This window comes from Phyllobates terribilis, unplaced genomic scaffold (assembly GCF_046119375.1).
Source record: "Phyllobates terribilis strain yellow unplaced genomic scaffold, ASM4611937v1 Scaffold_1__5_contigs__length_1240528914, whole genome shotgun sequence".
Classification (NCBI taxonomy): Eukaryota; Metazoa; Chordata; class Amphibia; order Anura; family Dendrobatidae; genus Phyllobates; species Phyllobates terribilis.
This window is the reverse complement of record NW_027362761.1, coordinates 1,228,036,390-1,228,050,070: the sequence shown is the minus strand read 5'-3', so window position 1 is coordinate 1,228,050,070 and position 13,681 is coordinate 1,228,036,390. Positions and strand designations below refer to the sequence as shown.

At 44.5% G+C, this 13,681-nt stretch overlaps 1 pseudogene; it reads left to right on the top strand.

Annotated features, from left to right (window-relative positions):
* Positions 1-11,197: 11,197 nt before the first annotated feature.
* On the top strand, positions 11,198-12,208 carry LOC141173464 (C-X-C chemokine receptor type 6-like; annotated as a pseudogene).
* Positions 12,209-13,681: the final 1,473 nt, after the last annotated feature.

The following is a 13,681-nucleotide window of genomic DNA, read 5'->3' as shown; positions in this document are numbered from 1 at the left end:
GGGCTTTTTAAAATCTATTTTCTCACTACAGTTTTAGTTTCTTAGTTTACTACCTGTGTATTTAAGGGTTAACTACATTGCACTAAAATCCTGAGGTGTAGATTTACTCACAAGGGGTTAATTAAGGGGAAGGGGTCATAATTAAGGGTTTATAAGGGGCAGCTGGTTGGGCATCAAGTCCTTTGGAAGTGCATTGAGGTGAAGGGTACATTGCTGGAAAAGGAAAAAAAAAAAAAAAAATAAAACTCTTTAAATCTCTTAGTTTGCGAGTGTGAACGAGCTGCGTGTGTCCGGAGCGTAAGTGCAAACGAAAGTAAGTGTGTGACTTGTTTTTCAGTGACTTTGGATTCAGGGAGTTTGGAAGGGAGGACTTAGGACTGAATTGCTGACTGTATTTCATTCTTTCTTTACTTTACTTTTTACTTAATTAATCCACCTGACCTACTTAGCTGATTCCCCCGTCCATACTTGATACTTAATTGATCCCCCGTCCATACTTAACTGATCTTCCGCCGATATCTAATTGATACACTTGCACATCCCTAATTGATCCCCGTCCATACACCTATATATAAATAATTGTGTTTTGTACTTGTATATATATACTGACTGTATCCCCATATTTAGAATGACGTCCATGTTGGCCGGAGCCGTGCAGTGTACATCTTGCGCAATGTATGCATTCTGTGAGCAACCGCTCGAGGATCCATACTGCTGCGAGAGATGTGAGCATATCGTGCACTTGGAAGCCCAAATTCTGGATCTAAGTGCTCAGATAGCGGTACTGAGGAGCATCGACAACATGGAACGGAGTTTGCTGCTCACCGAGCAGACACTCAATGGGTCAATACTGGGGGTGGAGCATAGAGGGGAAGTGCAGGCTGAACAGGCAGGGAGCTGGATAACAGTTAGGAGGGATAGAGGGAAGAAGTACAGGAAGGCTGGTTCAGAACCGGCATTATTGGAGCACGACAGATCCTCTGACCGCCGGGGGAGTGTATGCTCCAGTAATGAGGGGGAGGGGGGAAGTGTAGGGCAGGCAAGACAGGTTCTGGTAGTGGGTGACTCTATTATTAGGGGGACAGACAGGGCAATCTGTCACAAAGACCGGGATCGCCGAACGGTGTGCTGCCTCCCTGGCGCTCGAGTCCGGCACATCGCGGATCGGGTTGACAGGTTACTGGGTGGGGCTGGCGAAGACCCAGCGGTCATGGTCCACATCGGCACCAATGACAAAGTGAGTGGTAGATGGAGGGTCCTTAAAAATGATTTCAGGGACCTAGGTAGGAAGCTTAGGGCAAGGACCTCCAAGGTAGTTTTCTCAGAAATACTACCAATCCCGCGAGCCACACAGGAGCGCCAACGGGAGGTTAGGGAGGTGAATAAGTGGCTAAAGAGTTGGTGCAAGACAGAAGGGTTTGGGTTCATGGAGAACTGGGCCGACTTCGCGGTCGGCTACAGGCTCTACCGTAGGGACGGGCTGCACCTCAATGGGGAGGGTGCAGTGGTGCTGGGGAAGAAGATGGCTAATAGGTTGGAGGAGTTTTTAAACTAGAGACGGGGGGGGGAAACCAAGGAAATAGGTGGGATGTGAGGCAAGCAAGGGGGAAGGGGAGAAGTGAATATAATGAGGGTGGAGAGGGGGGTGGGGATAGTACAGTTAGATCGTTAGAGAAGAATAGGATGCTAAATAACCCCAAAGTTTTATCTTGCATGCTGACCAACGCAAGAAGCCTGACCAATAAGGCGGATGAGCTGCGGGCGCTTATATCGGAGGAGAGGTATGACATCGTAGGTATAACAGAGACTTGGCTAGACGATAGCTACGACTGGGCGGTAAATTTATTAGATTATAGTTTATTTAGAAGGGACCGGAAACAGGGGAAAGGCGGAGGAGTCTGCTTATATGTAAAGTCATGTCTAAAACCCAGACTAAGGGAAGATATAGGAGAGGGAGAAGAGGGGGTCGAGTCCATGTGGGTAGAGATAGAGGGGCAAAAAATAATAATAAAATATTACTGGGGGTCTGCTATAAGCCACCAAATATAACAGAGGAGAATGAGAATCTGCTATTAGGACAAATAGACAAAGTAGCAAAACATAATGAAGTGATTGTTATGGGGGACTTCAACTACCCGGATATTGACTGGGAAACAGAAACCTGTAGATCTCAGAAAGGAAAAAGGTTCTTGACAAATATTAAGGATAATTATCTCTCCCAACTAGTGCAGGAACCAACGAGAAGGAAGGCCGTGTTGGACTTAATATTGACTAATAGGCCTGATAGAATAACTGAGGTACAGATAGGGGGGCACCTAGGTAATAGCGACCATAATATTATCGACTTCAAAATGCTCTTCAGTAGGGTTATCAATAAGGGAACAACAAAAACATTAAACTTTAGGAGGGCGAAGTTTGATCAGCTGAAAGAAAGCCTTCAACTTATTGACTGGGACAAAGTTCTTAATCAAAGGAATACGAATAGTAAATGGGAAACCTTCAAAAGAATTCTGAATACTCAGTGCGAGAGGTATATACCGTATGGGAGTAAAAGGGCCAGAAATAAGAGGAAACCAATATGGTTGAACAAGAACGTAAAAGGGGCGTTAAATAGCAAAAAAGAGGCATTCAAGAGATTAAAACAGGAAAACAGTAAGGAGGCACTAAAGTGTTACAAGGAAAAAACGAGAACCTGCAAAAAACAAATAAAAATAGCGAAGGAGGAAACAGAGAGACGTATTGCTAGGGAAAGTAGATCAAATCCCAAACTGTTCTTTACGTATATAAATAGTAAAAGGATTAAATCGGATAATATTGGACCGATAAAAAGTGAGGAAGGCAAAATCATAGAGAAAGATGAGGATAAAGCTAATCTATTAAATAATTTTTTTTCGACAACTTTCACAAAGGAAATCGAACTAACAGGAGAAATGAGAAGTGACAAGCTTAATCCTCCACTAAGTATGACAAATCTAACCCAAGTTGAGGTACAGAAACGCCTCAGTAACATTAAAATAAACAAATCACCAGGACCTGATGGCATACACCCACGGGTACTAAGGGAACTAAGTAATGTGATAGACAGACCGTTATATCTTATATTTAAGGACTCTGTTGAGACTGGGTCTGTGCCACTTGATTGGCGACAGGCGAATGTAGTGCCAATATTCAAAAAGGGAGCGAAAAGTGACGCCGGAAACTATCGGCCGGTGAGTCTGACGTCCGTTGTGGGCAAAATTTTTGAAAGCTTCATTAAAGAGGCAATTACGGAGCATCTTGATGCTAATAATCTTTTAATCCCGAACCAACATGGATTCATGAGGAATCGCTCCTGCCAAACAAACCTGATTGACTTCTATGAGGAGGTTAGCTCTCGAGTAGATCAGGGGGAACCAGTGGATGTCGTGTATCTCGACTTCTCAAAAGCGTTCGATAGCGTGCCACATAATAGGTTGGTATACAAAATGAGAATGATGGGGCTGGGGGAAAATGTCTGCAAGTGGGTAGCAAACTGGCTAAGGGATAGAAGGCAGAGGGTGGTTATAAATGGAATATACTCAGATTGGGTAAGCGTCACTAGTGGGGTACCACAGGGGTCTGTACTAGGCCCAATGTTATTTAATATCTTTATTAACGACATAGTCAACGGGATAAATAGTAAAATATCAATATTTGCAGATGACACAAAGTTATGTAAAACAATTAATACAAAAGAGGACAGTGCAGACCTACAGAGGGATTTGGATAAGCTGGGTAGGTGGAGCATTAAATGGCAAATGAGGTTTAATGAGTAGAAATGTAAGGTCATACATATGGGAAGGAAAAATGGAAGTCACCAGTACTCACTGAATGGGAAATCATTGGGGAATTCAGAGATGGAGAAGGACTTGGGCATCTTGATTGATAGCAAACTAAATTGGAGTGCCCAAAGTCAGGCCGCTGCTGTAAGGGCAAACAGGGTAATGGGATGTATCAGAAGAGGTATAGCTGCAAAGGATGAGAACATTGTTCTTCCACTGTACAAAGCACTTGTCAGACCACACTTGGAATACTGTGCTCAGTTATGGGCCCCAATATATAGAAAGGATATAAACGAGCTTGAAAAGGTACAAAGGACGGCAACAAAATTAATAAAGGGAATGGAGGGACTGCAATACCCAGAGAGGTTGTCAAAACTAGAACTATTCAGCCTGGAAAAGAGAAGGTTGAGGGGGGACATAATAAATGTGTACAAATATGTTAGGGGACAGTATAGAGATCTTGCCAGGGATTTGTTCAAAAGGAGGAATATTATGGTAACAAGAGGGCATTCACTAAGACTGGAAGAGAAAAGGTTTGAGCACCAGCATAGGAAGGGGTTCTTTACGGTAAGAGCAGTGAGAATATGGAATTCACTGAGTGAGGAGACGGTAATGTCGGATTCACTACACCAGTTCAAGCGGGGACTGGATGCATTTCTAGATACCAGGCAGATTTCAGCGTATACTTAAAAATAAAATAAAATAGTAGGTTGATACAGGGATTTATTCTGACTGCTGGTTTCAGAGTCGGGAGGGAATTTTTCCTCAGGTGAAGATTGGCCAAATCATTTGGGGTTTTTGCCCTCCTCTGGATCAACTTTAGCAATTACAGAACTAACAGGTCGAACTTGATGGACGCAAGTCTTTATTCGGCTTTACAAACTATGTTACTATGTTACCCTCTCCTTTCTAATGGGAATATGTCATTACTGAGGCCCACCTCTATGTGTCTTTAAATTGTTCGTGTTTTTTTTTTCTAAATTTTGGCAGCCGTTGGACTCACTGCATACCCTATAACTGAATAGCAGACCCTCTCCTTTCTAATGGGAACATGTCGTACTCTTTACTGTGGCCCAGCTGTATGTCTTTAAATTGTTAGTGGGGTTTTTCCCAAATTTTGGCAGCCCTTCCAGTCACAGCATGGGTATTACCACTATAGGAGACCCGCTCCTTTATAATGGGAACATTTTTTTTACTGAGACCCTCCTCTATGTCTCTTCAAAGGGGCATTGAGTTGCATCCAAGCTTTTGGCAGCCCTTGCAGTCACTGTATACGCAATAACAGTATAGGAGACCCATTCATTAATAACGGGATCAACAAAACATAGCCGACTGCTGGCTCATTAAGAATAGTAAGGGCCGCCTGATGGCCCTATAAAAATAGTCTTTGTGACTTTCAGAGTCCCTCCATCATAAATGAAACAGGATGTGTCTGATGATGTGTCACACACCACATTGCCAGATAAGGTTGTAAAATGTTAAAAATCCTGGTGAATGCATTTGTCTTGGTTTAAAGCAATGCAAAAGTGCTACGTGTGAACATAGCCCAAGTTGTGGAGGAGCATTTTTGTTTTTAGTTATTTATTTTGTCTTATATACAAGTCATTACTTGGAAAGGATGTTCCTTAACATATTTCCCAGGAAAATCCATTTTGCTTTTATTTTTGTATGTTTTATTGTGAGTCCGTAAAAGTGGCGTAAAGCCTCTGATTTATGTTGACCGCAGTGACCTGGGAGTCAGAAATGCTTCCAGGGGTCTTCCCCATGCTGTTCCCATGTCATTTGAGCACTGTTCCCATCGATTTTTAGGCCCTCTGCAGACCACCAGGGGGTGTCGCCGGAAAAATGCTTGAGTTTCCCATAGACTTACATTGGACTCGTTACTCGGTCCGAGCACTACAGCATTCCAATTTTCTTGACTCGAACAACGAGTATCCAAGCATTTTAGTGCTCGCTCATCACTAGTGTTTATGATCCCGGTAGGAAAGATTTTAGAGTCCTACCTCTACCATTCTGTGTTATACAGTATGTTCATGTGTACCCCCAGGGGTAAATGTTTTTTCAGCCCATGCACTTAGTGCATGGGCATTATCAGTATAGGAGACACACTCCATAACAATGTTAACAATGTTTTGAATGAGGACCTCCTCTACATCTCTTCAAAGGGGTATTGGAGAGCATCCAAATTTTTGGCAGCCCTTGCAGTCACTGCATACGCAATAACAATATAGGAGACCCGCTCCTTTATGATGGGAACATTTTTTTTTACTGAGACCCTCTTCTATGTCTCTTCAAAAAGGTATTGGGGTGCGTCCAGATTTTTGGCAGCCATTGTAGTCACTGCATACCCAATAACAGTATAGGAGACCCGCTCCTTAATAATGGAAACAGCAAAGCAAAGCCAGCTGATGGCCCTCTAACAATAGTGAGGGCCGACTGCTGGGCCTTTAACAATGGTAAGGGCCGACTGATGACCCTGTAAAAATAGGTTTTGTTACTTTCAGAGTCCCTCCTTCATAAATGCAACAGGATGTGTCTGATCATGTCTCACATACCACATGGGCAGATAAGGTGGTAAAATGTTAAAATGACATTTACTGGTGAATGTATTTTTCACCATTGAAAGCAATGCAAAAGTGCAAAAACGCATGAAAAACACTATGTGTAAACTTAGCCCAAGGCTCGGAAGAGCATTTTTTTGCCTTATATACAAGTCATTACCCTGGAAAGAATGTCCCTTAACGTTTTTCCAGGAAAATCCATTTTGGCTTTGTTTTTGTATGTTTTATTGTGAATCCGTAAAAGTGGCGTAATACGCTGACAACATTGTTCACAGCAGTGGCTTGGGAGTCAGAGATGCTTCCCGGGGTCCTCCTCATGCTGGTCCCATGTCATTTCAGCACTGTTTCCATCGATTTGGACAATTTTTAGGTCCCCTGCAGACTTCCACTGGGGGGCCAACTGAAAAATGCTCGAGTTTCCCATTGACTTATATTGGGATCGTTGCTCGGGTCGAGCACCTGAGCATTACGATTTGCTCGACCAGAGCAACGAGCACCCGAGCATTTTAGTGCTCACTCTTCACTAATAATTTCTTTTTTTACTAATGTGATACATACAGCAAGCCACATCTCAGCTTGTCATTTTTTTGCGCAGAGATTCAGCTGTAAACAGGGTTCGTCCACAGTAAAAAAAATTGAATTTCTTCTGTTACTACCGTGATGTATACTGCAAGTCACATCTCAGCTTGTAATTTTTTGGTGCTGAGATTCAGCTGTATACAGGGCATGTTCACAGTAAAAAAAATCTAATTTCTTCTGTTACTACCGTGATACAAACAGCAGGCCACATCTCAGCTTGTATTTTTTTTTGCACGGATATTATGCTGTTTACAGTCCTCATCCACAGTAACAAAAATCTAATTTCTTCTGTTAGTACCATGATACTTTGCACTGAGATTCTGCTGTTTCCAGGACTCCACAATATAAAATCAAAATTTTGGTTGCTAATAGCGTGCTCCAGCCACACTATCTGAGCAAAGAAATACTGATTGGTAAATTACTAACAGGTGACTCACATGTCTGGGCTTAGGCTTATTAAACAGCTGGTTTAGAAAGGAGAAGGGTACATCCAACTAATTTTTGGAAATGTGAAGACTCTTGATTGGGCCTCCATCTGCTAGGTTGGCTGTAGTGAAAGAGGTGTCAGTCCCCGTTATACTATTTTTACACTGGTGAAATTGATGCCACTTTGGTGGTGTCTGCCACTAATTTTTGGAAATGTGGAGAATCATGATTGGGTCTCCTTCTGCTGGGTTGGCTGCAGTGAAAGAGGTTTTGATCTCCATTATACTACTTCTACTCTAGTGAAATTAAAGCCACTTTGGTGGTGGCTGCCACTAATTTTCAGAAATGTGGAGATTCCTGATTGGGTCTCCTTCATGTCTGTTGCCTGTAGCAGTAGATCGTCAGGCCTCCACTTACTTTCAGTCAACTACCTGTGTTACTATGCTTAAATTTTTGTACCAATGGTAGTCCATGAAAATTATATTTGTGCCACCTGAGTGTGGCTGATCAGAAAAGTAGCTTGAGCTGTTGCATGAGGTATCAGGGCTCCAAGTACAGCAGACCTACACCAATCCCTCCTTGTCTTAATTTGAAGTTAAATTCAAAGCTGTAAATGCTGGCCCAGGCCCTGATACCTCATGCACGGCCCATGGCTGATTGCTGCTGTGCAATTGGAAAATGTGTACTGTGGGTAAATTGATGCCACTTTTCATGGTGTCTGCCTCTAATTTGAGCTGTTTTGGCAGCTATTGGGCCCCTTTGAAGGTGTTCTGTATGCGTTTAGTTTTGCTTCCCATTGAATCCAATGGGTTTCGGATATGTTTGATGAACTGTTCGACAAACATTGGGAAGTTTGTCAATCTGAATTGAATCGAACCTTCAAAGATTTGCTCACCTCTACTTGCAACCAATTATTCATAGTTTTTGCAACCTTTTGCCTATACCTATCAAATGGCCTATTTACTGGTGTCCTTTCTTTGTCAACTGTGTGTTGATCCACAGACATTAATGACCAGATGTCAGTGTATTATTACTATTATTATGAAAAAAGGGGGTATACATAGCAAAAACACTTACAATAATTTTAACAATACAAGTCGGCGACTGGTACAGGAGGAGAGAGGACCCTGCCCGCGAGGTCTCACAATCTACAAGGAATGGGTGAGGATACAGTGGGTGAGGGTAGGGCTGGTTGTGCAGCGGTATGGTGGAGCGAGAACCCTGCCCGCGAGGGCTCACAGTCTACAGGAGATGGGTGAGGATACAGTGGGTGGGGGTAGAGCTGGTCGTGCAGCGGTATGGTGGAGCGGTGGTTACTGCAGGTTGTAGGATTGTCGGAAGAGGTCGGTCTTCAGGTTCCTTTTGAAGGTTTCCGTGGTAGGCGAGAGTCTGATATGTTGGGGTAGAGTTCCAGAGTAGGTGGGATACACGGGAGAAATCTTGCATGTGATTGTGGGAAGAGGAGATAAGAGGGGAGTAGAGTAGGAGATCTTGTGAGGATCGGAGGTTGCGTGTAGGTATGTACCGGGAGACTAGGTCACAGATGTATGAAGGAGACAGGTTGTGGATGGCTTTGTATGCACTCTAACTCCACCTACAAAGTACATCCTGATGCTGGCACTGGTGTCAGGACATAATGTTTCATTGCACGTGCCTCAACGTTCAGTAGTGAATACTGCGTGCTCATGCTCACAGAACAAGAACAATTTAATAGGCCGGTGACCCTTAAAATACAGCTGCTGGCCCAAGATCTGCGGTTCCCGGGAATCTGCCTGGGGGCCGGATAAAAGGTCATCGAGGGCCGTAAATGGTCGGTGGGCCTGAGGTTCCCCACCCCTGGGTTAAAGCTTTATCATGTAATGTAGTCATTATTCCAAAATTTTATGTCTTGTCTTATCATGTAAATGAGACCCCAGAGGACTAATCCGACAGAAAAATGCATCCTTATGCATACTAACTAAAGGCAGTATCACTTTATTACTTGTCATTACTGGAGCGGATAATTGCTGTAATAGTGCCTTGAGGGCAGTAACCAATTTGGAAGCTTCACTTTTCCCCTTTTCCCTTAAATCTCACTCACAAAAGTCTGCAGCTGGAGGAGGAACTCCAACTGAGGGAGGAACTCCGGCACCAGAATGGACGGATGTATATGAAAGGTCCAGACTGGAAGCCCTGGAGGATGCCCTCAGCTCGTGTCTCTCTTTTATATGTACCGACTTTTCTCTTTTCTTATGTTACTTAGATATTGGTACATGATGACGCACCCTTATTTACATTGAGGTTGTGTACCCTTTTTTCTGTGTTCTCTGTTACTTGTGTTAATAAAAGCAAATGCTGAACTATGATCTTTGTCAGTCCTGGGAGACACAATGCACTGTGGTTGTGTATCGATACCCCCCAAAAAAGAAAAGCTCCCCCTCATGAGAGACAACTCTCCGACATGAGGTTTAGTATATTTGTTCTGTTTATCCCTTTTTATTTTATGTGATATATACTGCATTGTTTTGTCCATTTTGTATCATCTTTATATATTTTTATAAACACTGCCTACTTTTCAGATTAAGTATATAAAATTGAATAGCTCAGTTCCTCAGGGGTGTACCACACCCTTGAAGCAACACACTATCTGTAATGGGTGTCCAATTGGCCTATATAAACAATAGGTGGTGGCAGCAGCTAGTTCCTTTTATTATTGTGGAGTTTGTCAGTGACTGTACCAGGGTGTATATATAGATATATTCCATGGGCTGAAATCTTATGTGTATATACTATAGGCTCACTGTGAGATCCCCAATAACTGGCCTAGTAGTGAAAACAGCTGCGGCCTCGTCCATCACTCGCCAGTCAATTGCGTAATTCTCCTGACGATTGGAGGCGGCGGTGTGTTGTTCATCGTTGTGGAATCTGCGTCATCTCTCCGGGTGTTCTCCTTGAATAATTGGTGCCAGTGGTGGGATCTGTGCATGATCCCCCTGCTCTTTTTAACTTGAGAGGTGCCATAAATGCAAACCATCAATTTAATAGAGCAAATCAAGGGTTCATTCACACGTCCGTGAAGGTCAGTCCACACACACACCGCAAACAAAACCAAGCATCACAGCTTCATATGTTTCTATAAGGCTGTCACACTAAGGTTGAGAGACTCGCACCCAGTCCATGGATTGTGGTCCATGCTCAGTGCATCATGATGGTCAAACATTTAAGTGCTCCAATTAGTAACAGATCTGATTTTTATGCCCAGGGTTAGGTCTGTGACCAGGTATAATATAGGGTTGGCATCTCCATGGTGAGGTAGGTCAGTGACAGGTTAGGGAAGCAGCCACAGTCACATTTTCCAGGTTTTAGGAGCAGTTCAATGAACTTACTGATTTAATATGAGATTTTAGGGCTCAAACAATGCAAACTACCCATAAGAATTGTTTACATGGTTATTATTTGTCCAGCCTTGTAACTGCAACCCAGCAGGACCCAATAGTGTTAAAGGGGTTGTCTACTACTGCACAATCCGTTCTTAAATGTTATAGCACCTCATGTAAGATAATAAAAACGTATGCTCACCTCCTGGACCATGAATGTTGGTGCTGTGTCTACCAGCACTCACATGACATTGTTACAGGGCGTCAGTGCTATGACAGAACAATGGCAGACATCGCATCGGTCGAGGAGACGAGTATAAATATATTTTTCATTTTTCATTTCACATTTGGCATTTTAATATTTAAGAAGGCTTGTCTTACCTGACTTTCTGAGCCTGCTCTCCTGACAGAGAGAATAACTGCAGATCTTACTATCACTACTAACAACTAATTACCTCTTTCCAATTACATACAGATGGGCGCTGAAGACTACCCACAAGACTACAATAATATGAATGATGATAATCATACAGTCGATGACCACCCTTGGCTCCACAGCTTGTTCTCACACATTGCCTATTCCGTGACTTGTGTCCTCGGACTTATAGGAAATGTGCTCATTATACTCGTGTTTGTGTTCTACGAGAAGATAAAGACTCTGACCGACACCTTTTTGGTGAATTTGGCCATTGCAGACATCTTGTTTCTGCTCACCCTCCCATTCTTGGCATATGAATCGGCACATGCCTGGGTTTTTGGAGACTTCCTGTGTAAGATCATAAGGATCACATACAGGGTGAATTTATTTACGTCCATGCTCACGCTCACCTCAATCACATTTGACAGGTTTATTTCTATCACTAAAGTCACTAAGGCAGCTAAATACCAGGTGACTAAACACAAGTGGCGGTACGGGGTGTGCGTCCTCCTCTGGACCCTGGCTCTGCTCCTTTCCATTCCCCAGTTCATATACAGCAACAGCCGTGACCGGAAGGAATGTTTTGAAGAATACTACCCTCCCATCATGGAGATCGTGGTGGTTTCATTCTAGATGACAGTGGGATTTCTAATTCCCTTGGCCTCAATGGTGCTTTGTTACAGCTTTATTCTCCGGACCTTGGTTAATGCCAGAGGCGTTCAGAAGAGGAAGTCAATGAACATAATTGTGGTCATAGTGGTTGTATTTATAGCTACACAGTTGCCTCATAATGCCCTTGTCCTGGCTAAAGTCCTCAATAAGGGATTCACATCAGATTCCTTTACAATTACGAGCGTTGTAATGGAAGCTATAGCTTACTTCCACGCTTGTCTCAACCCTGTCCTGTACTTTTTTGTTGGTACAAAATTTAGAAAGCATTTTTGGAAAATGCTGAAAGGTTTAGGTCTTAACCGGATGCAAGATGAAACCACAGATCATCTGCGGACGACTGATGGAGACTCCAGAAACGTTTCTGCTTCAACAAACATCTGTGCAACAAGTGTGTAAATGGTTTCTCGGGACGAGCAGACACAATTATGGCTGACGAGTGAAGCAGTTAAAGAGTTATTTCTATTATTGGATAGTGCTTGTGTAGCACCCTGAGGACTCGGTTGCTACAGGGGTATTACACCTCAAGCCAGAGGTGTGGTATTCCACTCCCGGGTAAGGATGGAGTGTGGAACTGAGCTCAGATAGCTGCATACACTACATACATCCCATTTCCGGGGGACAGACCGACGGTACTCCCACCAGTATATGTGCAGGTACGACAGTGTCTGTCCCTGGCTGGAGTGGGAGGGGGGTGGAACATCCCAGTAGTGTAGGGGCAGATAGGGGGAGCAGTCTGGGTAAGGCTAGGAGCTCATTGGGTGCTGGTCACCTGAGCTCACACATAGAGGGAGTATATAAGGTGGGCACCATCTTAGATCAGGGTCAGTCTTCTGTAGAGGGTCAGTCAGTCCTGAGAGAGGTCCAGGAGCGCCTGCAGAGAGAAGAGAGAGAGGAGAAGAGAAGGACCCAGAGGGGAAGAAGAAGGAACCCCAAGAACCCAGTATACAACCAGAAGGGTGAAGGGTTGGCACGCAAGGGAACCGGATCCCAAATTAGTGGAGGAGAGAAACTACCCTCAACTAAGAACCGGAGGCTGCGACATTACATGTGGAGCAGCCCCTCACCAAGTCCACTAAGAAGGCACACCGAGCATAGGGTCAGGGAAGCCAAAGAAGGTTCACCCAACAGGAGACCCGAGGGAGCCGGACATAAGTGGACCCCTGGTGGGAACGGCCAGTAGAGAGGACAGTCAGAAAGGGAGCTCAGGATCACGCTCCAGAATTGCTTGGGGGTTGGCCGAGTCCAGGACCTGGTGGACGCAGCACGGCTCGGGCGGTCACTCAAGGCCAGAGTGACCAACAGAACAGCAGTAAGTAAAAACCCTGAACTGCACAGCCCGACTCTGAGTCTTCTTACCATCCACACTGCACCACCACTACCACCATCCTCTACACCTGACCCCCTGAGGCTATACCCCTCCCGTTGGGGGTTATACTACCACAGCTGCACATATACCACCAGCCTCAGCAGACCCTGCTGCAGCGGCGGCCTTTTGACCGCAAATCAACGGGTGGCGTAGTCGACACTAAGAACAACTAATAACATCTGTAAAGACTGCCACACACTGAGTTTGACACCCTGGGCACGGACCGGGTCGCCGCCACTCGGAGACTACAACCCCCATCTGATCCGGCTCCGGGTAATCCCCAAACAGCACTGGCCCAGGGGGCGCGTCAACTTTTGGCGTAGTCGGCAGGATTTCGTGCCCGCAACCACCGGGTACTGCGTGCCTGAAGAAAAGTTTAAATTTACCTCAAGAAGAAGTCTCCCGCCGGTTCCAGAGGGTCCCCGCCATGGGACGCCATCACGGATCGTTTCCCGCCGGTTGCCCGCCATCTGCAGCTTTTTCCCGCCATCCACGGAGTTTCC